At 58.4% G+C, this 23960-nt stretch overlaps 2 non-coding genes across 2 annotated transcripts; one reads left to right on the top strand and one right to left on the bottom strand.

The window, feature by feature from the left end:
* The first annotated feature begins 484 nt into the window (after positions 1–484).
* TRNAS-ACU lies at positions 485–566 on the top strand. Its single transcript has one exon. It is a non-coding gene; the product is annotated as a tRNA-Ser (tRNA).
* Positions 567–1369: 803 nt separating this feature from the next.
* Positions 1370–1442, bottom strand: TRNAV-AAC. Its single transcript has one exon. It is a non-coding gene; the product is annotated as a tRNA-Val (tRNA).
* Positions 1443–23960: the final 22518 nt, after the last annotated feature.

Here is a 23960-nt window from a genome sequence, read left to right as displayed (position 1 = left end):
AGCCCCGGTTCTCGACCGTGGCTTCCGAGGGGCCACAGCCATGGATACGAGGGTGCAGTGTGAAATGTTTGGGGCCCACTGGGTTAGGGTGACGTCCTCAATCACTTCTCTGCAGTCCAATGAAAGCGATTCCTCCCCCACCCACCCACCCCTCCGTCAGGACGGCCTAGGTACGTTCCGCTGCCCTTCACTCGTACAGGAAGGAGAATAACATTTCATTCCACTCAATCCTAAAGAGATTTGTAACCCACCACCATCCCAAACTGGTCATTTTGGGGAAGCGGCCCCACCATGCTGCATAGCTAGGCAGAGTAGGGGTGTCTGTGCAAACACGGCCTGTTCCTGAAGTCTTCCCCCAGCTCCTCACTAGATGTGATGGGGGAGCTCATTCAGCCCCTGCTTATGCTTAGTATTGGGAAACTCCTTAGTGTCCCTATCTCTGCCGGCCTTAGATTTCTCCTCCTCTACATTTACCAACAGCTCAGATGAGGTGGCCGAGTGGTTAAGGTGCTGGACTACTAATCCATTGTGCTCTGTACGCATGGGTTCAAATCCCATTCTCATCAGCTGCATTTAGCCTTCACCCTCCTTTATAGACAACCATCTCCCCCCTTGGTACAATGACAGATCAAACAATGTTGCTTCTGTTACCCAAAATTGGGCCAGCTAGTAAGTGTAGGGAGGACTAATGACCCCCCAGAGTTTGGCAGAAAGCAGCACGTTTATTATACTAACAGCGAAGCTCAAAAGAAGAGATGGGGGGGGTCACACTCACACTCACACACTCGCGCTCCCAGGACAGGCCTGGCACTGGAGATGTCAGGATTCTGCACAAAGTAAATGTCCCCCAGCGCCACGATGGACGGTGCGATGAAGGTAAGTCTTCCCGAGGCACGATGGAATGTAACACAGCGAACCACTGGCCAGGCGGTCGGGGTGAAGGGCATTCACTGGAGGTACAAGCTTGTGAGTGACTCCTGAGCACAGGGCCCCTTCCCCTTTTACAGACCTGCTCCTCATGGCCTGCGACTGGAGATGACTTGGCTGCATCTGGTGGGTCACACTCCACCTCAGCCAGTGTCCATGCAGTGTCCCTGCTCTGGGTGTGTGAGTGCTGCCTAATGAGAGTCCCAGACACCTTGTCTACCTAGGAGCTCTTCTGCTCTTCCAGCTGTTCAACCAGCCTATTCATCCCACAAGCATTGCAGGAGGGTGGGAGGGGGAAAGCCACTTCACAGGCATTCAGAGAGGGAGAGGAGACAAAAGCGAGGGGGGGGGAAGTATAACAGACCTTTTGAGCATAAAAATCACTGCTGCTCCTACAACAGTAGGGACAGGCCACTCGGAGCTGGGAAAAATTAAGGCAGCATATTTCTGCCTGGTTTTGAACCAGGGACCTTTTGCGTGTTAGGCAAATGTGATACCCACTACACTACAGAAACTCTTTCACAGGGCTCTGCCCCTCCCTTCATAAGAACATAAGAATGGCCAGACTGGGTCAGACCAAAAGTCCGTCCAACCCCATATCCTATCTGCCAACAGTGGTCAATGCCAGGTGCCCCAGAGGGAGTGAACCTAACAAGTAATGATCAAGTGATCTCTCTCCTGCCATCCATCCACCCTCTGACAAACATAGGCTAGGGACACCATTCCTTACCCATCCTGGCTGATATCCATTAATGGACTTAACCTCCATTAATGTATCTGCAAAAAGAACAAGGAGAACATGTGGCACCTTACAGACTAACAAATGTATTTGAGCATAAGCTTTTGTGGGCTAAAACCCACTTCCTTGGATGCATGCAGTTAAAAATACAGTAGGAATATATATATACACACACAGAGAACATGAAAAAAATGGGTGTTGCCATACACACTATAACGACAGTGATCAGTTAACGTGAGCTGTTATTAGCAGGAGGAAAAAAACCCTGGTGTTGGGAGGGGAACAGGAGAAAGGACAAAGGAAGCAAGAGATGAAGAGAAAGGAGGGAGGGAGGGATGGAGGAAGAGGTGAAACAAAAAGGACAAACCCTAATATCCCCAGCGATTCTAAGGGACAAAATCCCAGGTGCAGAATAACATTCTGCCTCCTTAAGCTCATGTTTTCCACACCCAAAATTCAACTCTCACCAGATGGATCAGACTGAACAGGTTTCAAACCCCGAGGAGACTCTTACCTTCTAAACAGGGATGGCTGTTTTCTAGTAAAATCACTAAAAGGGAAGGAGAAAACTCGAAAGAGGTTCCTCCTGGCGCTCACGTCCGTGAACCCGAATACTCTCTCAGTCCTCAAAGAGAGACCCGGAGAAGGAGACTTGCTGCAGCAAAACCACAGGGGTCTCTGAGGTTTCCCTGGCCCCTCGCCCCTGTCCTGCCTGGCTGATGTCAGCATCTCTCTGTGAGGTCACCACCTCCTCACCGCCTTGGACCAATAGGCTGAGGTCCTGCAAAAGGCCTTTGTGATGTCGCTGCCACACCCCTCCCTTGCTGTGCCAATGTCCTGCCCCTGGCCAGGCACTTTGGAGGTTTGAGCTACTCCCTGTGGATCACCCCACTCAAGGAGCGTTCGTTCTAGGCAGCAAGCTGGCTAGACAGGGAAACATCAGACGCTGCTCCCAAAGCTACACTCAGTTTTTCAGAAATGAGTCGACTTTATGGCCAGAAGAGACCATTAGAGCATCTAATCTGACCCCCTGCATATCACAGGCCTCCTGTAGGACACCATAGCTACTTTTGGGGCAAACACATTCCAGAAAGGCATCTAGTCTTCATGAAATGACATCAAGAGATGGAGAATGCATCACTTTCCTTGGTAGCTTGTTCCTGTGGTGAATCATCCTGACTGTTGAATATTTGTGCCTTAGTTGTAATACGAATTTGTCTCTTTTCACCTTTCAGCCATTGGGTCTTGTTATTCCTTTCTCTGCTCAATTCAAGAGCCCTTTAATACCAAATCCTTTCTCTCCATTAAGGCACTTCAAGACTTCAATGAAGTCACCTTTCAATCTTCTTTTGATAAGCTAAGCAGGTTGAGCTCTTTCAATAGCTCCCTATAAGTCATTTTTCTCCAGCCCTCAGAACATTTGGTGGCTCTTTGCTGCCCCAGCAGAGCAGTTTGCAGGCACCACTGGAGTGGTTCATGGAATGGCTGCTGGAGTGGAGCGGCTCAGACTCCCTGCTTGCGAGAGGGGAAATATTGCCTCTTAGAGGCGCCCGGGGGGGTGGTATGTAATTGTCCCAGGTCACTGGGTGGGAGCTCGAGCCAGTTTTGCATTGTGTTATTGAAACAGAACCGCTAGATACTGAACCCGGCCCTTGTTTCTGCCAACTCAGAGGGGCAGAAGGGTTACAGGAATTTATCACACACCCCTCCCTGCTCCCCAGAGCCCCACGGGGAGAAGCTAGAGAAGGGGGAGTCATTCCTCCCCTGCGCTCCCAGAAGAGCTGCTAGGACTCCTTCCTGCCAGCTACTCACCCCTGGATCCATCCTCAGCTCCTGGGATCTTTCTGCTCCAGAGGCGTGGGGTGGGGAGGGCGTTACTGCACCGTCTGACACACAAGGGAGGTTTCTGGAATTGAAGGAAGGAGCAGAGAACGGAGAGGAAATAAACAGAGGGGCCCACGGAGGAGCACTGGGGCAGGGGAGAGCAGTGAGCACCTTTGCACGGCCACACGGTGCCCTTTGACCCCCTGGAGCCCTGGGCGGCTGCCGGGGGCCCCACCCCTAAGGCCGGCCGGGCTCCCCAGCACGAACAGCAGAGACACAGGGAGACTGGCCACCCACTGAGCAGAGGTAGCCTGGGCGGCTCGTAATGGAGGCTCGGGGGGGCTCAGCCTCCCCAAACCTTGCGTCGCCAAGGGGACAGTGAGGCCCATGACTAGGGGCCCTGGCCAAATTGGGCCCCCCTGGAAAAGTCTCCCCCATGGTGGCCCCAGGGCTGGAGGAGCTCCCACTCCCTGCTACGGCCCGGGGGCTGCAGCAGGGCACAGAGCTTCTCTGGTCTCGGGGCCACAGCGGGGCCGGGGTAAAGGAGTGACAGGGTGGGGCCAGTGGGGGAAGGGGTGGAACAGAGGTGACAGTGGGTGGGGCCGTGGGTGGAAGGGGTGGAAGGGGGCGGAGCCACACACAGAAGTGGGGGGGGTCATGGTTCCAGTGCTGGGGCCCCCGCACTTGTTCTCCCTTTCCCTGGGCTTTGGCATCACCAGCCCCTGCTTAGCGAGTAGGGGTCAGTGGTCCCCAAAATGTGGGGTGTGACTCCTAGAGGGACACAGAGGAAGATTGATGGGGGCACCTCAGGGCCTGAGCCAGCCCCCATGGAGGACAGGGAGGGAGCCCCACTCAGCCCCACTCTGTCCCAGCTCTTCCCCAGCCCCACCCTCAGCCTGGGCCCCGGCTCTCAGCCCGGCCTCGACCCCCTTACCCCTGTCCGCACCCCTCTCCCCAGCAAGCAACGGCCCCACTCCCAGCCCTGGTTCTCGACCGCGGCTTCCGAGGGGCCACAGCCATGGATACGAGGGCGCAGTGTGAAATGTTTGGGGACCACTGGGTTAGGGTGACGTCCTCAATCGCTTCTCTGCAGTCCAATGAAAGCGATTCCTCACCCACCCACCCACCCCTCCGTCAGGACGGCCTAGGTACGTTCCGCTGCCCTTCACTCGTACAGGAAGGAGAATAACATTTCATTGCACTCAGTGCTAAAGTGATTTATTACCCACCACCATCCCAAACTGGTCATTTGGGGAAGCAGCCCCAGCATGCTGCATAGCTAGGCAGAGTAAGGGTGTCTATGCAAACACGGCCTGTTCCTGAAGTCTTCCCCCAGCTCCTCACTAGATGTGAGGGGGAGCTCATTCAGCCCCTGCTTATGCTTAGTATTGGGAAACTCCTTAGTGTCCCTATTTCTGCCGGCCTTAGATTTCTCCTCCTGTCCCTGTCTTAGCAGCTCAGATGAGGTGGCTGAGTGGTTAAGGTGCTGGACTGCTAATCCATTGTGCTCTACACATGTGGGTTCATATCCCCTCCTCATTGGAGGCATTTACTCTTCACTCTCCTTTATAGACAATCATCTCCTCCTTGGTACAATGACAGATCCAGCAATGTTGCTTCTTGCAAACAAAAGCCTTCTCAGAATCTCAGCTGCACCCCCTGCTTCAAATAAAATGTCTAAATCCCAGATTTCTAAAAAAAAAAATTCTCTAGTCCTGCATTATTTAGTTTTTATCTCAAAAGGGAACAGCCTCATAATTTCCCCCTAACACCCTGGGACCTCCCCAGATAATTACAATACCTCCATTCTGAGCAAGGTCACAACAGTGAACCAGAGCTAGTGTCTAGGCCAAGCTGGTCTGAAGGCGGCAACTCAACCATCTTCTCTTGGCAAGGTCTGACTGAGAAAACAAAATTCCCCAAACTGAAAATTTTCTGCTGAGAAACCACTACTAGTCTGTTTGGGGACTTTGGTTTAAATGTACTATTATTATTCTCTTCTGATTTCTGAATCAGTTTTGTCATCCAGGTGTGTTTCCAGCTGTTGAGTTGTGGGGGAGAGAGGGCAACTCATAATGTCTCTACCCGCCCTTTCGTAGTTTCTTCCAACTGGCTAGGAAGTACCTTTGCTATGATGTGAGCCAAGCAGTGCCCATTGTCGCTGTGCTATCTCGGAAACGTCTGCATTGTACACGGTTCCTGGGATAGTCCTTGGGAGTGTGGATCCCTTTAATGGGCCAGCAGCGGGTCTGGCTCCTCCATTGTCACACCTGAAAGGCTGGTGGTGGGCATTTCCCAACCTCATCTCAGTCACACACACAGAGCAAAACTTCCCAGCCAATGCTACACACACAATCCAACACAATATTAATGTTCAACAGACCAAGACTTTTGAAATGACACCTCACCAGGCAGACTTTGTACAAACCGTATCATCATTATATGAGAGTGGTGAATATGGGGCTTCCAGGGTGCTGCTCTGAGCACAGCGTGCCACCCCTGGGCTGACACTGCAATGGAGACGTACCCTTAGAGTCCATCTCTCCTGGGATAAAGATGGCAGCGTGGCTGGCCTGGGTCATCTGACGTGGGCTCATGGAGCTAAAGCTGAGAGGCTAAAAACTGTGGTGCAGATATTTGTGTTCACACTGAAGCCTGGGTTCGGAAACCCTCACCCCTCGTGGGGTCTCAGAGACTGGGCTCAAGTCCATATGTCTGCACTGTAATTTTATAGTCTTGCAGCCCAAGCCCCATAACCCTGAGTCAGCTGACCCGGGCTTTGCGACAGGTGCCCTGGGTGTTTTAATCACTGTGTAGACATAACATTAGGCTACGTCTCCAGTGCAATGAAACACCCACGACTGGCCCGTGTCACATTAATCAGGGTCATGCGGCTTGGGCTGTAAAGTTGCAGTGTCCGTGTCTTGGCTCAGGCTCAGTCCCCTGCTCCAGGAGCCCAGAAGGTTGGGAGGGGGTTTAGCAAGTGGAAATGGTAAAACCGCAGGGGAGTATTACCCTGGACTCATGGCATTTCTCCATCAGTCTGTCTGCTCTGGGGCAGGGACAGAAACACGTCCTGCTGCTTTTGTTATTTCAAAGGGCAGTTTAGGATTTTCATTCTCAGACACGGTGCACAAAACAGGACTCCACCCTCGGCATAAACTAAACGAGCTGCCCACAGATTCTGGCAGCCACAATGAGCATTTGGTGTGAGAGCTCAGACCTGCCCCTGTCCCAGAGGGACGGGGTCGTCTGTGAAGGGACTGGACCACTGACCTATCAGCTCCTAACTCCCAAACTTTCAGTAACTCTATCCTCAGTGCCTGTGAGTGTAATTTAAACCATAAGAAAAACCACACTAGGCTAGACCGAAGGTCCATCTAACTCTGAATCTTGTCTTCTGACAGTAGCCAATTCCAGGTGCCCCAAAAGCAACTCAGTAAGGTACCACTGGAACTTGAACCCAGGATCCCCTGTATACAAAACAGTGGTTTTAGCCAGCTAAGCCATGGTGCCTACAGCTGCTGAAGGGATCATGTCTGCACACACCTGACTCTCTGCCAACCTCCATCTGGGCCTGACAAGCTTTGCTGGTGTTTGGATTCAGTAAAGCAGAGGAACAGGTGAAGTTTTACTCCCAAGGTTCTTTGGACAGGTCTACACTACAAAATTAGATCGGTGTAACTACATTACTCAAGGGTGTAAAAAATTTACCTCCCTAAGCAATGCAGTTATATCAGCCTAACCCAAGTGCAGATAGCGCTGTGCCAACAGGAGGGCTTCTCCCATCAACATAGCTTGGGGAGGGGCTTGGTTAGTGAAGATGAAGAGAATAGGTGGCCCATGGCTCTTGCATTTGGGGAGGCTGGGTGTGAGCGCTGGAAGCTCCCTGGAAGTGGGGGGCCCATTGGTGCCCAGACCATGGCACTGCCCCCCCACCCTTCTCCTCTCTCTGAGGACCCCCCTGTGCTCCCCCCTTGCTCCTATTTGGCCACTTCCCACCCCCGCTCTTCCTCTTTGGCTGAGGACAGCTGAGCCACCTTTCGCTCGCTCCTCTCCTCCCCCAAGGCCTTCCTTCCTCCTGCTCGTGCCTCTCCACCCCCTACCACAAGGTCTGCCCACCATCCGTCACCGCTCTGACCCATCCCTGCAACCCACCCTGCCCAGCACCCACACCTCTGTGCCTCTCCCTTGAGACCTGCCCTGCCCACTGCCCCACCTCCGAGACCTGCTCTGCCCACCGCTCGAAACTCTCTGCCCCTCCTGAAACCCACCCTGTCCACGTCTTTCTTCGGTCATCTGTTGTTATTCCATGAAGCATCAAGAATGGATAAAAAGATGAGTTTACTCCAGGGTGAGGAAACAAAGAAGCCACCAATCCCCCGGCATTGCTGCTTTAGTTAAAGTGTTTAGTTAAAACAGCTATTGAATGTCCTCCCTATGCCCCTTGTGTCACCAGAGCACATCCATGCTAGCAGTTCGTGGATGGCAACAGAGAGCAGTGCACTGTGGGTAACTATCCCACTGTGAAACTGGCTGCAGGGTGTTTTCGGAAGGGTTTGCAATGCCTCACGGACTGGTACAGCATCACATGATGCAGGTTTCTCTATCCCACCGTTCCACGGGCATCTTACTAGATTGCCAGCTGCTTTTCAACTGCAGTGTGTGTGGCGGGGTAGAGACTGTTTGTGTTCTGGGGAGAGACTGTGTGTGTGCTGGGGAAGAGTGAGTGTGTTGAGCTAGGTAGGAGCGGATCATTATTATCCCTTCTCGAAAGAGAGAGAAGCTCAGGCTGAGAAAGGAGAATTGACTTCTCTTAGGTCACACAGCCAGTCAGGGGCAGAGTTGGGAATAGGACCCAAAAGCCCTGATTTTCAATCTAACCATCGGATCTTGAATTTCATACACTGAATGACCTGAATAAAGTGCTCACAGATGAGCTCCAGACCAACAACAGTGGACACGAATTATTCAGCAAGTATTTGAGGATGTAAGCGGGGCGGCCGTCGCTACCTCCGCTTGCGGAGGGGGCGGGGCGAGGAGCCCGGCCCACGCCCTTCTAAGACGGGCAGGCCAGCAATTGTCCACAGAGCGCCCTCAGGCCGGGGAGGCCGGGAGAAGTCTCTGGCGGGCCCCTTGTGCGGGGGGCCGCGGGCAGTGACTCACGGCGCGCCCCAGGCAGGGGGGGCGCCGGCAAAAGTCTCTAGCGGGCCCCTTTGTGGCAGGGGACCGCGGGCAGTGGTTCACGGCGCGCCCCAGGCAGGGGGAACGCCGGCAAAGGTCTCTAACGGGCCCCTTTGTGGCAGGGGACCGCGGGCAGTGGTTCACGGCGCGCCCCAGGCAGGGGGAACGCCGGCAAAAGTCTCTAGCGGGCCCCTTGTGGCAGGGGACCGCGGGCAGTGGTTCACGGCGCGCCCCAGGCAGGGGGAACGCCGGCAAAAGTCTCTAGCGGGCCCCTTGTGGCAGGGGACCGCGGGCAGTGGTTCACGGCGCGCCCCAGGCAGGGGGAACGCCGGCAAAAGTCTCTAGCGGGCCCCTTGTGACAGGGGACCGCGGGCAATGGTCTACGGCGCGCCCCAGGCAGGGGAACGCCGGCAAAAGTCTCTAGCGGGCCCCTTCTGGAAGGGGGCCGCGGGCAGGGGTCCGGATGCACAAACCTCCGACTCGGTCGGGTAGACGGCAGCGGGTAGCTCCGGCTCGTCAAGGGGTTCGGGGTCCTCCGACTCCCCGGGGTCAGCAGCTGAAGCGGGGGGAAGCAGTCCGGCGTCAGCCTCTACCTCCTCCCAAGGCGCCCCCCCCCTGGAGCAAAGGGCCCTGCCCTTTGTACGCCCTGCCCCGCCCCTCCCACAGCTGGGGACGGGGCGAAACTCCCCTGGCCCTGCCTCCTCCTGCGGGACGTGCGGTGCGTCCCGGCTTACTCCGCCCCTCCCGCAGCTGGGGACGGAGTGAGTTTGCCGCGGCCCCGCCCCCTCTCGCGGAAGCCGCGGCGTGTCCCGGGCCGCTCTGCTGCTGGGAGCGGAGCGGACGTGCCGGGGCCGCGCCTCAGTTGGCGGAAGCCGCGGCGTGTCCCGGGCCGCTCTGCTGCTGGGAGCGGAGCGGACGTGCCGGGGCCGCGCCTCCGTTGGCGGGGGCCGTGGCGCGTCCTGGCCCTGCTCGGTAGGGGGCCACCCTGGCTCCCTACATACCCCACCCCTCAAGTCCAGCTCCCGAGCACCGGAGCTGGCGTCCTCAGCCTCGCCGAGGCGGGACAGGAAATCCGCATTAGTGTGCTCACGCCCCGCCCGGTGCTGCACCGTAAAGGCGTAGGGCTGCAACGCGAGGTACCACCGTTGCAGCCGGGGGTTTGTATCCTTCATATCGTTGAGCCACTTCAGGGGGGCGTGGTCCGTAACAAGCGTAAAGGGGGCACCAAGGAGGTAATAGCGGAGGGCGTCTACTGCCCACTTAACCGCCAGGGCCTCTTTCTCCAGCACGGAGTAGTTCCGTTCCCGAGGGAACAGCTTTCGACTTAGGTAAACAACCGGGTGTTCCTCCCCATCGACCTCCTGCGAGAGGACGGCGCCAAGCCCGACGGCGGAGGCGTCGGTCTGCACGACAAAGTCGCGGTGAAAGTCCGGACTGAAAAGCACCGGCTCGCTACACAGCCGGGCCTTGACCGCTAGAAAGGCCGCAGCACAGTCGGCTGACCACCGCACTCGACGGGGGCTATCCTTCGTCAGGAGGTCGGTCAAAGGGGCTGTCAGGGTTGCAAAATGGGGTATGAACCGTCGGTAATAGCCGGCGAGACCCAGGAACTGCCGTACCTGTCGTTTGGTAGTCGGCGGCTGACACGCTTGGAGAGCTTGAACCTTCCCTATGAGGGGCCGCACCAGTCCTCGGCCCAAGGTGTAGCCCAGGTACGTCGTTTCCTCTCGACCGATTTGGCACTTTTTGGGGTTGGCCGTAAGTCCGGCGGCGCGAAGGTCGCGGAGGACAGCGGCTACCTGATTGAGGTGGTCCTCCCAGTCGCTGCCGTAGATGACTACATCATCAAGGTAAGCCGCCGCGTAGGTCGTATGGGGTCGCAAAACCCGATCCATCAATCGCTGAAAGGTTGCGGGGGCCCCATGGAGGCCGAACGGCATTCGAGTGAAATGATAAAGCCCAGAGGGAGTGGCGAAGGCAGTCTTCTCCTTAGATAGCGGCTCCAAGGGGATCTGCCAATATCCCTTTGTAAGGTCTAGGGTGGTAATATATCGGGCGTCCCCGAGCCGCTCCAGGAGCTCGTCGACGCGAGGCATGGGATACGCATCGAACTTGGAAATGGCGTTGACCTTCCGAAAGTCGATACAGAATCGGCGGCTCCCGTCGGGCTTGGGGACAAGGACGACAGGGCTCCGCCACTCGCTCTGGGAACGCTCAATAACCCCGAGCTCCAACATTGCTCGGACTTCGTCCTCCACGGCCCCCTGCATTCGCCGAGGCAAGGGCCGCGTCGTCCCCCGGACTACCACCCCGGGGTCGGTTTGGATCACATGTTGGGCCAGGGTAGTCCTTCCGGGCCTTGAGGTGAAGGTCGTGGGGAAGGCGTCTATCAAGCGGCTAGCTTGGTCCTGCTGCTCGGGGGTGAGGGTCTCGGCGAGCTGGGGCCGGCTGGTTTCAGGGATCTCAGGGGGCTCCGGGCCCAGGTCTGGCTCAGGGGGGTAGGGGGCAATCAGTAGCCCTTCCGGTTCCCTCCACGGTTTTAACAAGTTTATGTGATAGACCTGCTTTTCCTTCCGGTGGCCGGGCTGTCGAATTTCATAAGTAACCGGGCCCACTCGTCGAAGCACCTCGTAGGGGCCCTGCCAGCGGGCGAAAAGCTTTGACTCCTCCGAGGGGAGTAAGAGAAGGACCCGGTCCCCCGGCGCAAACGCCCGGGCTTGCGCGCCCCGATTATATTGCCTCTCCTGGGCTCTCTGGGCGATGCTCAGGTTTTCCCTAGCGAGCTCACCTACCCGGGCGAGACGCCCTTGTAGCCTTAGGACGTACTGCAGGAGCCCTTGCGCCGCAGACGGGGTGTGTTCCCACGTCTCCCTCAGGAGGTCCAACACGCCGCGGGGTCGTCGTCCATAGAGGAGCTCGAAGGGCGAGAATTTCGTAGAGGCTTGCGGGACTTCCCGGATTGCCAGTAACAACGGAGGAAGTAGTTGGTCCCACTGGTGGAGGTCCTGGGTGGGGAAGCGTCGTAGCATCCCCTTCAGGGTGCGGTTGAACCGCTCGACGAGTCCGTCGGTCTGGGGGTGGTATACGGAGGTTTGTAACTTCTGGATCCCCAGGAGGGCACATACTTGCCGGAACAGCTTGGATGTGAAGCTGGTCCCCTGGTCGGTGAGAACCTCGCGCGGGAGGCCTACCCGGGCAAAGATTTTCAGAAGCTCGGCGGCAATAGCACGCGCGGTGATACTGCGTAAGGGCACGGCCTCCGGGAAGCGGGTGGCATAATCCATCACCACCAGAATGTACTGATACCCCGCCTGGCTTTTGGGGAAGGGCCCAACGAGGTCCATTGCCACCCGCTCAAATGGTACCCCTACGACTGGCAAGGGGACCAGCGGGGCCTTCCGGACCCCCGCGGGGGCAGCGTGTTGGCAGTCCGGGCAGGAGTTACAATAGTCCTTCACCTCGCGGTGAATTCCGGGCCAGAAAAACCGGGCGAGGACCCTGGCTGCGGTCTTCTCTGGCCCCAAGTGGCCCGCGGCGGGGATGTCGTGGGCTAGCTTTAAGACAGCCCGCCGATGGATGCGGGGAACCACAAGTTGGGTCCGAACCTCCTTGGTTCGGGGGTCTCGCTCAAGACGGTAGAGGCGGTCGCGGCGGAGCTCGAACCTAGGCCAGTGGGTGATTCGGCGGGGGTCCGCGACCTCCCCCTCGACTCGGGCTAGTTGTTCGTATGCGAACCTGAGGGTAGGGTCTTCTCGCTGATCCCGACTAAAGTCCGAGGTGCCGTCTGCGGTGTCCGCGGGAGAGACGTCGTCCAGGTCGGCCTGGATACGAGGGCTGGTATCGGGCTCAGAGGACGCGCCCTCGAATGCTTCGGCGGAGCCGACGGACCGGAGCACGTCGACAAACCCGGGCCAGTCTCGGCCTAAAATGACCGGATAGGCCAGGGACGGGGCCACGGCCACGCTGAGCAGCTGGGTTGCCCCGCCTATCGTGAGCGCGAGCTGAGCGGTGGGATACGCCTTCACGTCCCCATGGATGCATTGAATCCGAATTTCCCCCGTGGTTTTCTGCCCCTCCGGAAGGAGTGCCCGTCGAACAAGAGTCTGTCCGCAACCGGAGTCGATCAGACCCACCACGGGGTTCCCGGCGACCTCCATGGGGGCCGTCAACTTGGCCGCTGAGGGCGGACGAGCCCGTCGTTCCCCTGTCTCCACGTGCCCGAAGTCACACTCCATGGCGGTGCAGTCGCGTTGCAGGTGACCGCTCTCGCCACACCGGAAGCAGGGGCCCAGCTCTGAGCGCGCGGACCGGGTGGGGGCGCTCGGGGTCCCGCGGGGTTGGCCCGGTCCTGGGGGTTGGATCCAGCGCCCGGAGCCGGTACGTGGTGGCGGCTCAGGGGGTCGGGAGAAAGAGGTTCCCCCGCCTTCCGGGCGCCGAGCCCGGGGCGGGGTTCCCGGCTTGGAGCTGGGGGCCCGCTCTGGCCTCTGGGCGCCTGGTCCGGCCGGGTGGCCGCGGGCTGCTGGCCCTAGAGGGGCCTCCGCTTCTAGGAAGTCCTCCATGAGGGTTACGGCCGCCCGCAAGGTTTGGGGTCGGTGCCGCAGCACCCATGCCCGTCCGGGGGTCGGGAGGATGTGGGTGAACTGTTCGATAACGATCTGTTCTATTACTTCCTTGGCGGTCCTATGTTCCGGCTGGAGCCACCTGCTGGCCGCGTCCTGTAGTTCCTGGGCTACGGCTCGGGGCCGGGCGCCGGGAGGATATCGCTTTCCCCGGAACCGCCGCCGAAAGGTCTCGGGGGTAATATCGAGAGCGTCCAGGATAGCGGCCTTCACTCGCGCATACACCCGAGCCTCGTCGTCCGGGAGTCCCCGGTACGCCTTCTGCGCCGGCCCCGTCAAATAGGGGGCCAGGAGGGTCGCCCACTGCTCCGGGGCCCACCCAGCTACCGTCGCCACCCGTTCGAAGGTGACGAGATATGCCTCGGGATCGTCGTCGGGCCCCATCTTGGCCAGACGGATCGGTGGGGCGGGAGGTGCGGGGGACGCAGCCCCCCCGGGTGCGGCGCCGCCGGGGCTCGGCCACAGGGTGGCGAGCTGCTGAAGGCATTGGGCCTGCTGCTCTCGATGTTGGACCCCCAAGGTCTGGAGCAGCTGCTGCTGGTGGGCTCCCAGCTGCTGCACGAGCTGCTGCTGCTGCTGCTGCTGGCTCTCGGCCAGGAGTTTGATCAGGGCCTCTACCTCCATGGCCGACCCAGGGCGGCCACTGCACCCTGGTTCGGATCCCTTCCGGCAGGGATGGGTCGAGGTCCCTGGTCAGGTGCCACTGTAAGCTGGGCGGCCGTCGCTACCTCCGCTTGCGGAGGGGGCGGGGCGAGGAGCCCGGCCCACGCCCTTCTAAGACGGGCAGGCCAGCAATTGTCCACAGAGCGCCCTCAGGCCGGGGAGGCCGGGAGAAGTCTCTGGCGGGCCCCTTGTGCGGGGGGCCGCGGGCAGTGATTCACGGCGCGCCCCAGGCAGGGGGGGCGCCGGCAAAAGTCTCTAGCGGGCCCCTTTGAGGCAGGGGACCGCGGGCAGTGGTTCACGGCGCGCCCCAGGCAGGGGGAACGCCGGCAAAAGTCTCTAGCGGGCCCCTATGTGGCAGGGGACCGCGGGCAGTGGTTCACGGCGCGCCCCAGGCAGGGGGGACGCCGGCAAAAGTCTCTAGCGGGCCCCTATGTGGCAGGGGACCGCGGGCAGTGGTTCACGGCGCGCCCCAGGCAGGGGGGACGCCGGCAAAAGTCTCTAGCGGGCCCCTTCTGGAAGGGGGCCGCGGGCAGGGGTCCGGATGCACAAACCTCCGACTCGGTCGGGTAGACGGCAGCGGGTAGCTCCGGCTCGTCAAGGGGTTCGGGGTCCTCCGACTCCCCGGGGTCAGCAGCTGAAGCGGGGGGAAGCAGTCCGGCGTCAGCCTCTACCTCCTCCCAAGGCGCCCCCCCGCTGGAGCAAAGGGCCCTGCCCTTTGTACGCCCTGCCCCGCCCCTCCCACAGCTGGGGACGGGGCGAAACTCCCCTGGCCCTGCCTCCTCCTGCGGGACGTGCGGTGCGTCCCGGCTTACTCCGCCCCTCCCGCAGCTGGGGACGGAGTGAGTTTGCCGCGGCCCCGCCCCCTCTCGCGGAAGCCGCGGCGTGTCCCGGGCCGCTCCGCGGCTGGGAGCGGAGCGGATGTGCCGGGGCCCCGCCTCAGTTGGCGGGGGCCGCGGCGCGTCCTGGCCCTGCTCGGTAGGGGGCCACCCTGGCTCCCTACAGAGGAGAACTGCAACATTTGAGAGAATCATGAACTGCTCAGAGACCATTAATGTAGAGAAGCAGCAAAATTCATCAAACATAGAACTGGTTCTGACTTATTTCCTTGGTCTTAAAAGAGACCAACAAGGACCTGAGTCTCCTCCCTGTCAATAACCCCCTGCTCAGCCAATCAGGGTAGAGACTGAGGACGGGAGGCTGAGGGTTCTCACCAGAGAGCCCAAAGGATGGCCCAGGTCACTGGTGGGGATCACTGCCCGAGCTCTATTTCAGCCCCACATTTTTGGGTGGACCTCCCACAGTGGGAGCTACTGAGCACTCCCCCCCAACACCTCCCCACACACACACACACACACACACCCTCTCCTGGTGTTGGGAGGGGAACAGGTAAAAGAAAAGGACAAAGGAAGCAAGAGAAGAAGAGAAAGGAGGGAGGAAGAGGTGAAGCAAAAAGAACAAACCCTAATGTCCCCAGCGATTCTAAGGGACAAAATCCCAGGTGCGGAATAAAATTCTGCCTCCTTAAACTCGTGTTTTCCATGCCTAGAATTCAACTGTCACCACATGGATCAGACTGAACAGGTTCCAAACCTCCAGGAGGCTCTTACCTTCTAAACAGGGACGGCTGTTTTGTACTAAAATCACTAAAAGGGAAGGAGAAAACTCGAAAGAGGTTCCTCCTGGTGCTCACGTCCGTGAACCCGAATACTCCCTCAGTCCTCAGAGAGAGACCTGGAGAAGGAGACTTGCTGCAGCAAAGCCACAGGGGTCTCTGAGGTTTCCCTGGCCCCTCGCCCCTGTCCTGCCTGGCTGATGTCAGCATCTCTCTGTGAGGTCACCACCTCCCCACCACCTTTGACCAATAGGCTGAGGTCCTGCCAAAGGCCTTTGTGATATGTCTGCCACACCCCTCCCTTGCTGTGCCAATGTCCTGCCCCTGGCCAGGCACTTTGGAGGTTTGAGCTACTCCCTGTGGATCACCCCACTCAAGGAGCGTTCGTTCTAGGCAGCAAGCCGGCTAGACAGGAAAACCTCAGACGCTGCTCCCAATGCTACACTCAGTTTGCCAGAAATTAGTCGACTTTATGGCCAGAAGAGACCATTAGAGCATCTAATCTGACCCCCTGCATATCACAGGCCCCCTGTATGACACAAGAGCTACTTGGGTCTGTTCCTAGAATGGAAGCTGCATATTGAACAAGTCCCAACAGGTTTGCTACACCCTGGCCTCCTCCCATTCTCCACCCTGGGAATTTTTTGGCAAACTCCAACCCCCAAACCAGACTGCCCAAGCCTCCCTCCTCCCGTGCATTTGGTGTCCCTCTCCCTCCAGCAGGAACCCACCAGCAACTCCCCAATAACCCTTACCTGGACGGGATCCTCTGCAGCCATTTCCCTTCCCTGTCCCATGGGAGGATGGGATGAGCTGGAGCGAAACATGGACGACATCCTGCAGCCTGGCAGGGCGAGAAGGGCAGTTGTGGAGGTTTCAGAACAGGCTTTAGTTCATGTCACATCACGATTCCCCCAGGATCTTTCCCTGCAGAGACACAGCCTAGGCTCTGCCATGCTGGGAACATGCTCCAGCTCTTTATTGCCGGGAGACCTGGCCCCTCCTGCCAGGCTAAGCCCACAGGGAGATTTTTCAGCCTCCCCAGTAATAAAGTCTCTGAACAAAATGCTGGAAAGGAGCAGAACCAAAGGGGCTGGGCAGGCTCCATAGGGACACTGGCTCCTCCCTTCCCCTCCTGTGCGGCCATGTCCTGTTGCTGGCAGAGATCGGCCCCCCCATCTCCCCCCCAGAGGCAGCCGTGTCTGCGGGCTCCCCCAGCCAGCACCCACTAACCACCACCCACGCTGGGGGAGTGACACAGGACAGCAAACTCCACCTACCCAGGACAAATTGCTGCAGATCAAACGGGCTGGGTTCACATCCCAAAGCTGAGGAGAATTTAAGAATTATGGAGAAAATAGGGAAAATGAGAGACTAGAGAGTCAATAATTTTAGGGAAAACGAGGGAATCTCCTTGGATTTTCTAGCCACGTGTTGGGAGGGGAGAGAGAAGGGGAAGAACTAGAGAGAATTGTTCTCAGGTTTTGAGATGGAAAGAAATGGCACAAACAGGTAAAGGATGCGAGTAGCTCACCCCTGTGACCATAGGCGTGTGCAGCACATTTCATTAGAGTGTGCACCCAGGGAGCCCCCCCTAGCCCCACCCCATCCACTGTCTCCCACTTCCTGCCCCCCTCAGAACCCCCAACCCCCCCGCTCCTTGTCCCCTGACTGCCCCCTCCTGGGACCCCCCCACTGTAACTGCCTCCCTAGGACCCTACCCCCTACCTGTCCCCCTGACCCTTATCCACCCCCCCACCCCCAGACAGACCCCGGGAACTCCCATGCCTATCCAACCGCTCCCCGCTGATCCCAGACACATATGTGTTCTTGGGGAAGCAGGGTGCAGTATCCAGCCTGACTCATGAAAGACACCCCCCAGCCTCTGCTTAAACCAAAACCCATCAGAGAAAAACACTTGCAGAGAGCAGTGAAGGGCCTTGGGAGACACACCTAGACCCCTCCTGACAAGGGTGACAAGATTAAGACATCTCCATTAGCATACAGAATGGAGAGCGGAGACAACTCTCCATGCCTCATCTGCAGGAGAGATGGGACAGGAAGCCATCTCAATTTACATACAGAATGGAGAGCAGAGAACCACACTGAATTCTGGGACCAGAAAAAGCAGGGAAGCACTGCATCATGGGAATCTCTGCTCCAGATGCTAATGAACCTACACCTGCCCACACCCAGCTCAGCAATTATCAGACCAATTGTAGCAATGGATCCTTAACTGATGCCCAAATAGTGAAGCCGCCTAGTTGCATTGTGAGCTCCCTGGAAGAAAACACCACCCATAGCCAAGAGCGATCAGCTCCTATTGTCTAGTCTACAGAAAACCCTTGAGTTATCAGCCTTACCTATAAACAAATGCATTGTTCTCCCTTGAACCACTGTATTCTCTCTACAAAAATCCCTCCATCCCTCCATCTTCTCCTGACTGATTGTGCTGGGGGCTCTGCCTGTCTCCAGCCCTCAGGACCCTCAGCTACCAGCGTCACCTGGGAACCCCGACCATTTCAAGCCTCATGGAGTGGCTGAGACCCCACACACACACTTTCTCTCTCTTGCTCTGTTTTCCTTTCTACCGTAGCTATTAACCTTTAATAGTGGATGTTAGGTTGGTTTAGGCTCCTTGTGCAGTGATCACCAGTATTCAATACATAACCTGCATGGTTCAGCTGGCTGCTTCTCTCTCTCTTGCTGAACCTCACTCTTTTGTGTTTTTAGCTTCCCCCTGTCACTCTGCAGCAACGCGTCTCTTACCTAAGCTAAAGATCCCTGCAGCGCCCAGAATCCTGTGGGGTTTGCTCATCAAGGAGGTTCCTGCCAGTACAATTGTGATGTGAGAGCGGGGACAGGGCCGTGCTGAATCTGGGACACATAAGGGTAACAGCTTGAAAGGGCTGCTTCATCCAGCCCAGTGAGTCCAGGGGCAGATACGGGGTCAGCGTGGCAGTGCTGATTGACCCGGTCCGCTCAGACTTGCTCTGTTACTGTAGGGGTGGGTGGGTGGGTGCTCGGGTGCTCATCCGGTTTTGGGGCGGGAGAAACCCAGCCCTAGGGAACCCAGATCCTGCAGGACAGCGCCATTGAGAGGGGACATGCAGAAGGGAGGAGTACAGCTCCATATGAACACACACGTGACACAAGCAGCACATTGATAGAATTACAGAATCCCCTCCCCAGAAAAGTAACCCGAATAAATGAGCGTACCCCAAAGTAATGGGCAAATCTGGTAACACCGCCCCCTGACAGGACCCCCAGAACTCCCGACCCATCCAGCTCCCTCTGCTCCCTGCCTGCCCTGACCCCGCTCCACCCCCAAACAGGCACCCCAGACCCTCAACCCATCCAACCCCCCCGCTCCTTGTCCTAACTGCCCCCTCCAGAGGCCCCCCCAACTATCCAACCCCCCACCCCACCACCTGGCCGCTCTGTCTAGTGGCTGCTCCCACCCACACCCTCACAGTGGCGGAGGAGGTTCCCTCTCCTTCGGGGGGAAGGTTGCCTAGTGGTTAAGGCACAGGACTCAGGCTCAGGTGTTCTGGGTTTGAGTCTCTGCTCTGCCACAGACTCCCTGCTTAGCCTTGGGAAAGTCACTTCACCTCGTTGTGCCCTAGATCCCACCTACCCAATGGGGCCAACACTGACCCTGCCTCCTGGGCTAAATCCATCCATGGCTGGGTGATGGGGGGGGAATGGAGATACCAACATGGGGAGATTTGGGCTGAATTTCTCCACAGCCAGAGAGTGGGAGCCAGCTCCACAGGGGGGATGGGAGCGAGAGGGCTCAGGCCAGCTCCACACAGACGGGGGTCAGGGCTTCAGCCCTGCAACTTCTGCCACTAAGGTGGCTGGGGCTCCCGAGCCGGGGACTTCAGCCCCATATCTTCTGCCAGGGCCCGGGGTTCTCCTGCCTGCCCCAGGGTGGCTCCTCTCCCCCTCCCCACTGCAGCTCCTGCAGGGGCCCGGGGCTTCTCCTCCACCCCGCCCCCAGCTCGGCTCCTCTCCCCTCCCCGCCGGTACCTGGAGTTTCTCCAGCCCCAGCCCAGCTGGGCTCCCGGGCACCCGCCGCTGCCGTGGCCGGAGCCGAGCCTGGCGGGCAGGGAGCCGCGATTCACGCGGGGCCCTGGCAGAGCCCCAGCCCGAGCGGGCAGGGCAGCCCCAGGGAGCGGGGGCCTCTGCTGCTGCTGGCCCCGCCCCTCCACCGACCCCTGGAGCTGTTTGGGGGGGGCTCACTCAGCCCCCCAGGAGCGGGGGGGAGCAGCGGAGCGGAGCCTGCCCAGCAAACAGCTGATCGCAGCTGCACCCAGGCCGCCCCGGGGAAAAGCTCCGCGGAGGAGGCGCCACAAGCTGCCGGCAGCGGGTCATTCCCGGGGCCGAGCACCCGCCTGCAGCCGCCGAGGCCTCCTCCCCGCGCCCGAGCCCCACGGGAGGGGAGCAGCCTCCCAGCCGGGGCTCAGGGCATTGGGGTGCCGGGCTCCCCATGCGCACGCCTGGGCCCAGGACACTCACACACACACTCTGCCCCAGGGCTCCCCTGGTGCCCAGAGACCGATCAACCCCGCCTGACCCCGGCCCTTCCCCGCCTGCAGCTCCGGCCTCTCCTCCCGCCCCGCCAGCCGCACCCAGGGGCCCCGGGCCCCAGGCTCTGTCCCCACCTGGAGCCCAGCGGGGCCGGGGCAGCTCCTGCTGCAGCTGAGAACAGCGGCTCCGCTCCGGCCCAGGCGGCTCCAGCGCTGCTGGCAGCACGTGGCCACCAGGGAGCAGCTGCTGAGCCCAGGCTCCTGCGTCACAATGTGCCAGAGCCCCGCCCCAGGAGCTGCCCCGCCCCGGGCTGTGCCAGAGCCCCGCCCCAGGAGCTGCCCCGCCCCGGGCTGTGCCAGAGCCCCGCCCCAGGAGCTGCCCCGCCCCGGGCTGTGCCAGAGCCCCGCCCCAGGAGCTGCCCCGCCCCAGGCTGTGCCAGAACCCCGCCCCCAGGAGCTGCCCGCCCCAGCCTGAGCCAGAGCCCCGCCCCAGGAGCTGCCCCCACCCGGATTTGTTCTCCTGCCTCCTTCTTCCCAGCACTCCCCCCGCCCCCCCGCTCCCAGCTGCTCCCTTCCTGTGTCTGCAAACACCCCCCGGGCTGCAGCCCTCGCTGGGGCTGTCTCCAGTGGCTGAAGTTGCCTCCATCTCTGCTCACCTGAGGGGGAGGGGAGGGATGAAGAGATGAGATGGTCCCAGGGTGTGAAAGCAGAACCAGGGGGCAGGGAAAGAAGGACTGTTTGGAAAGGTGGGTTTTTGCGGGGGGGGGTGATCCAGATGGAGTCAGAAGCAGTTGGGCAGCAGAGGCTCAGGGAGATTGAGGGGAACCCCCTGGGTGTCCAGTGTTGGCAGGGTTTGTACAGCACCTAGCGCAATATGGGGTCCCAGAGCTATAACTAGCTATTTTTACACCCAAGGCAAGAATATAAAATTGCGCCCCCTGCTCTGCCACCCAGCCCCCTTGAAACACCCCCCCAGCGCCACCCATCCCTGTGGAAACAACCCCCCCGCAGCACCGCCCGCCCCGCAGAAACAAACCCTCCTTCCCCAGCGCCTCCCCACCGAAACAGCTGTGGGCTGAAAAGGAAGGTTTGGGGGAGGGAGGAGGGAGAAGAAACGGCCCCCATAGGGTGACCAGATCTCACCATCACACCCCTCTTCACCCCCTATCCCCCCACTGGCCTGCTGCATCTCCTGCTAGTCAGTCCCCCACCCACCACTCACCTCCTTTCACCTCCTCCCTCCCCTGCCAGAAACCCCTGCCTGCCCCTAGAGCCCCTGCTGTCACTGCTCACCTCTGTGCCCACCTGCCACTTGCCCACCTGCTCCCCACTTGCCCCCACATCCCCAAGTGTAAAGCCTCATTCAGAGACCCAGGGTCACCATATCACTGCACCCGCAGTCACTCAATGCGGTTGTAGATAAATCTCTGCATTTCGCATTTTTGTATAACTTTTACATGACTTTGTATTGAACCTTGGTAATATGTTATAGGAGGCCCCTAAGGTAGTGTAATTAAGGTAACAGAAAAATGTCTTTTTGCTAGAAGTAGACTAAGATCTCTCCCCACTTGGTAACCGTCGCCCTGTGCAGTGAATGAGGTGGGACTGAGGAAGGCAGCACCTCCAGACAGCTGCACCCCATGGAGAGGGGCTGGGAGCCCGACCAAGGCCAATCAGACCTGGCAAGTGGGCTGGCTAGAGAAGAACCGACACTCTGACAGCCTCGGGGTTAGGAGCAAGCACCTTCCTGTGGGAACCCCTCTGTGCAGCACTGGGACAACCCCCAGCCCAGAGAAAAGCAGCAAAAAGGACCAACAGACACTGTTCCAGATTTTGAATCTGGGAGATTTGCCCCTCTCCACCCACCGACTCGCCGCTTGCCTCCTCACCCCCCACCAAGTGTAAAGCCTCATTCAGAGACCCAGGGGTCACTATATCACTGCACCCAGCAGTCACTCACTGCAGTACCAAACATTAAACTACTGAAAATGGCGCCCCCCTCCAGCCACCAACTTTTTGGACTAGAAAGCTTTGCCCCAGACATCCCCTTCAGAAGACATCCGCAGACTGGCCTCACCTGGCAGCCCCAAAGAAGGAATTGGGGACTAAATGGACAGGGCCCTCTCTAGCTGAAGCCTGGCAAGGGAGGTACGTGGATCCCACTAGAATTTAAAATGAAAAGTGAGGGGGGGGAGGCTCTGCTGGACCTGGGCAGCTCTAGATACAGCACCAGGCACGTAGGAGGATTTCCACTCCTGAGCCATGGAAGCAGAAATTGACTTTTCCTTTCCAGATTTAGTTAATGTTCAGAAAGGGAATCTAGCACCTGCCTTCCAGATTTGAACACCCTCAAAATTCAGGAGTGCTCCAGCTCAGTTTGGGCAGCTGTTACTTCATTTCTCCCAAATCAAATATGCTGATCCACTGTCATTTGCTGTAGAAAAAGTAGGATAAAATTGAGCAAGAAATGTGTCCCAGGAGTTATTAGGACTGGAATTGCTATTTTCAACAGCCATTGCCTTTTTGTTTAAAAGGAAGACAGTGATATTGCATTGGCAAATTCCCCAGAGGTAATAATTGGAGATATACCAATTTCCTAGAACTGGAAGGGACCTTGAAAGGTTATTGAGTCTAGCTCCCTGCCTTCACTAGCAAGACCAATTTTTGCTCCAGATTCCTAAATAGCCCCCTCAAGGATTGAACTCATAACCCTGGGTTTAGCTGGCCAATGTTCAAACCACTGAGCTATTCCTCCCCCCTGCCCTGCTAAATGACCCACCCTGGGAGCAAGTTACAAGTGACCCAGGGCTGGGGTGGAAGGAGAGTGCAGGGGTGTGGGGGGTGTGTGTGTGTGTGGGGAGAGCCCAGGGCTGGGGTGGCAGGGGGGGCAGGTGGAGGAGGCAGAGCCCAGGGCTGGTGTGTCGGTGGGGGAGCAGTGGGGGGAAAGGGCAAAGCCAAGAGCTGGGGCAGCATGGGGTATGTGGGGGGCAGAGCCCAGGGCTGGGATGGCAGCGGGGGTGCGGGTTGGGAGTGGAGAGCCCAAGGCTGGGTTGGCAGGGGGTGTGGGTGGAGGGGGCAGAGCCCAGGTCTGGGGTGGCAGGGAGGTGCAGGGGGGAGCCCAGGGCTGGGGTGGGGGCAGCCAAAATTTTTTTTTGCTTGGGACGTCAAAAAACCTAGAGCCGACCCTGCCTCCACGCACCGTGAGGTAGGTAGGAGCGGATCATTATTATCCCTACTTGAAAGAGGGAGAAGCTAAGGCTGAGAAAGGAGAATTGACTTGTCTTAGGTCACACAGCCAGTCAGTGGCACAGTTGGGAATAGGACCCAAGAGCCCTGATTTTCAAACTAACCATCGGATCTTGAATTTCAGACATTGAATGACCTGAGTAAAGTGCTCTCAGATGAGCTCCAGACCAACAACAGTGCACAGGAATTATTCAGCAAGTATTTGAGGAGAACTGCAATGTTAGAGAGAATCATGAACTGCTCAGAGACCATTAATGCAGAGAAGCAGCAAAATTCATCAAACATAGAACTGGTTCTGACTTATTTCCTGGGTCTTAAAAGAGACCAACAAGGACCTGAGTCTCCTCCCTGTCAATAACCCCCTGCTCAGCCAATCAGGGTAGAGACTGAGGACGGGAGGCTGAGGGTTCTCACCAGAGAGCCCAAAGGATGGCCCAGGTCACTGGTGGGGATCACTGCCCAAGCACTATTTCAGCCCCACATTTTTGTGTGGACCTCCCAAAGTGGGAGCTGCAGAGCACTGCCCCGCAACACACACACACACACACACACACACATGTGGTAGTGGGAGGGGAACAGGAGAAAGGACAAAATAAGCAAGAGAAGAAGAGAAA

The sequence above is a fragment of the Mauremys reevesii genome, linkage group 14 (genome assembly GCF_016161935.1).
Source record: "Mauremys reevesii isolate NIE-2019 linkage group 14, ASM1616193v1, whole genome shotgun sequence".
Classification (NCBI taxonomy): Eukaryota; Metazoa; Chordata; order Testudines; family Geoemydidae; genus Mauremys; species Mauremys reevesii.
Note: the sequence above shows the minus strand (reverse complement) of the source record. Positions and strands in the feature narration are given on the sequence as shown.